Below are 3,596 nucleotides of genomic sequence, written 5' to 3'. Positions count from 1 at the left end.
TGCTGAAGTTGTTCATGAGCTGTAGAACCTCTCTGGTGGAATTTTTGGGGTTGCTCATGTATACTTTCATATTTTTACTTCCTCCCTCCCTATTTGTATCCCTTTGAACTCTTTTTGTTGTCTAATTGCTCTGGCCAGGACTCTGAGTACTATATTGAGTAGATAGGGAAAGAGTGGGAAACCTTGTCTTGTCCCTGTTTTTAATGGCATTGCTTTGGGTTTCTCTCCATTTAGTTTGATATTGGTTATTTGTTTGCTGTATATTTCTTTTATTATATTTAGGTATCCACCTTGAAATCGTGACCTCTTTAATACTTTTAACATGAATAGGTGTTGTATATTGTCAAAGATTTTTTTCAGCATCTCACGAGATGACCATGTGGTTTTATTCTTTCAATTTGTTTATATAGTGGATTACATTAATAAATATCTGTATATTAAACCATTCCTGCATTCCTAAGATGAAGCCTACTTGATCATAGTGGATGATCATTTTCTTTTTTTTTCCTTTTCTTTTCTTTTTTCTTTTTTTCCGGAGCTGGGGACCGAACCCAGGGCCTTGCGCTCGCTAGGCAAGCGCTCTACCGCTGAGCTAAATCCCCAACCTGTGGATGATCATTTTCATGTGTTCTTGGATTCAGTTTATGAGAATTTTACTGAGTATTTTGGCATCAGTATTCATTAGGGAAATTGATCTGAAGTTCTCTTTCTTTGTTGGGTCATTTTGTGGTTTAGGCATCAGTGTAATTGTGACTTCATAGAAAGAATTGGGTAGTGTTCCTTCTGTTTCTATTTTATGTAATAGTTTGAGGAGTATTGGTATTAGATCTTCTTTTAAAATCTGACAGATTTCTGCACTGAAACCATCTGGCTCTGGGCTGTTTTTGGTTGTGAGACTTCTAATGAATGCTTCAATTCCTTTTGGTTTATAGGGCTGTCTAAACAGTTTATCTGATCCTCATTTAACTTTGGTACCAATTATCTGTCTAGAAAACTGTCAGTTTCATCCAGATTTTTCAGTTTTGTTGAGTATAGGCTTCTGTAGTAGAATCTGATGTTTTGTTTTGTTTTTTTAATTTCCTCAGTTTCTGTTGTTATGCCTCCCTTTTCATTACTGATTTTGTTAATTTGGATACTGTTTCTGTGCCCTTTGATTGGTCTGGCTAAAGATTTATCTATCTTGTTTATTTTCTTAAAGAACCAGATTCTAGTTTTGTTGATTCTTCTTTTCTTTTCTTTTTTTTTTTTTTTTTTTTTTTTTTTTTCAGGGCTGGGGACCGAACCCAGGGCCTTGTGCTTGCTAGGCAAGCGCTCTACCGCTGAGCTAAATCCCCAACCCCTGTTTTGTTGATTCTTTATATAGTTCTTTTGGTTTCTACTTGATTGCTTTCAACCCTGAGTTTGCTTATTTCCTACCATCTACTCCTATTGAGTGTATTTACTTCTTTTTGTTCTAAAGCACTCAGATGAGCTGTTAAGCTGCTAGTGTGTGATCTCTCCAATTTCTTTATGAAGGCACTCAGAGCTATGTGTTTTCCTCTTAGCACTGCTTTCACTGTGTCCCATAAGTTTGTATATGCTGTGCCTTCATTTTCATTGAATGCTAAAAAGTCTTTAATTCCTTTTTTATTTCTTCCATGACCAATTCCATATTCAATAGAGGCCTAATATCCAAAATATACAAAACACTCAAGAAACTACATATCAAAAAATCTAGAGTTCCTGTGAGTTTCCTCCTGCTGTGAACATCAGGGCTCTGGCCTCTGTCTCCTGGCCACCTCCCTTGTGCCATGGCCCTGAAGGCAATCTGCAATCCTGCCTTAGCCCAAGAAACCCAGACCCATTGCTGCCCCGAAGCTGGAGGACAAGTCAGCCTCTCCCGGCCTGCCGAAGGGAGAAAAAGAACAGCAAGAAACAGTTGAACATATTGATGAAGTACAAAGTGAAATAGACAGACTTAATGAACAAGCCAGTGAGGAAATTTTGAAAGTAGAACAAAAATATAACAAACTCCGCCAACCATTTTTTCAGAAGAGGTCAGAATTGATCGCCAAAATCCCACATTTTTGGGTAACAACATTTGTCAACCATCCACAAGTGTCTGCACTGCTTGGGAAGGAAGACGAGGAGGCCCTGCATTATTTGACCAGAGTTGAAGTCACAGAATTTGAAGACATTAAATCAGGTTACAGAATAGATTTTTATTTTGATGAAAATCCTTACTTTGAAAATAAAGTTCTCTCCAAAGAATTTCATCTGAAAGAACCCATCTTCAAAGTCCCGAAATCAAATGAAAATCTGGAAAGGAGTTGACAAAACGCTCAAGTCAAACACAGAATAAGGCCAGCAGGAAGAGGCAGCACGAAGAGCCAGAGAGCTTCTCTGCCTGGTTTACTGACCATTCTAACATAGGTGCTGACGAGTTAGGAGAGGCCATCAAAGATGATATTTGGCCGAATTCTTTACAGTACTATTTGGTTCCCGATATGGATAATGAAGAAGGAGAGGCAGAGGATGATGATACGATGATGAAGAGGAACAAGGGTTGGAAGATATTGTTGAAGAAGGAGACAAGGATGAAGGTGAAGAAGATGACGATGAGGATGAAGGGGAGGAAGGAGAGGAGGATGAAGGGGAGGATGACTAGCACAGAAGACCGATGGATCCAACCTTCTTTTTCATTTTCTTCTTATTTTTTAAATTTCTCCAGTCCCTGGAAGCAAGTTGCAGTCCTTTCCTCCCTGTCCCTCTGGGCTCAGTTGCCCTGTTTTTGAGGTCTCAACATCATAGTTGTCAACTAATTTGGGGAAAAATATCTTGAGCAAATTACAACAGGAAAAGCATCTTCACATTTCTGTTCTAAATTCATTTTTTATCCTTGTCTCAAACTGTGGATTCAACACCACCACCATGCTCTGTGGGAAGAAAGAAAAGCCCTCCAGTTCCCTTGGCTCTGCTGGAGGCTGGAGGGTGCTAGGCCCCTATGTAGTAGTGCATAGAGTTCTAGCTTTTTCTTTTCTCTGTATATTGGGCTCAGAGATTACACTGTATCTCTATGTGAATACAGATGTTAGCATTTACCAACATGTATCTGTCTACTTTCTCTTGTTTAATAAAAAGGAAAAAAAGAAAAATGGGGGTTATAGACAGTGAGCAAGGGTGGGATCGAGGTGTCAGGGGGTGGGGTAGGTGGGCATCTGACAACATGGCTTCTCCTTTGTCATGTTTCATTGCGACATTTAACAGATATTCTTGCTGTTTAAGGTGACACTTAAAATAAAACTCTCTCCTGATGAAGACTTGAGCCCTGCCACTCAATGGGAGAATCAGCAGAAGCTGTAGGGTTTTATTTGGAGTTAACATTCTCTGTTGTAACTTTTATCTTTAATTTTTTTCTTTTCCTTTTTTTTTCCTCTTTCAGTTTTCACTGGAAGGAAAATGATGCTCATTTTAAATGTTGCCATGTACAAGTTGCTTTGTTACAATAAAATCAATGCGTACACAAAGGACCTGATGCTTTTCTGTCAGAACAGATGCTCCACAGACCTTCCAAGTTTGACCTGCATAATGACACCAGGTCAAACTTTGTCTCCCTA

General features: G+C 38.9%; 1 pseudogene; it reads left to right on the top strand.

Annotated features, from left to right (window-relative positions):
• The first annotated feature begins 371 nt into the window (after window positions 1-371).
• On the top strand, window positions 372-2,697 carry LOC116883202 (annotated as a pseudogene).
• The last annotated feature ends 899 nt before the right edge of the window (window positions 2,698-3,596 follow it).

Source organism: Rattus rattus, chromosome 14, assembly GCF_011064425.1.
Source record: "Rattus rattus isolate New Zealand chromosome 14, Rrattus_CSIRO_v1, whole genome shotgun sequence".
NCBI lineage: Eukaryota > Metazoa > Chordata > Mammalia > Rodentia > Muridae > Rattus > Rattus rattus.
The sequence above is the reverse complement of the archived record's forward strand: the minus strand, read 5'-3'. Positions and strand labels throughout refer to the sequence as shown.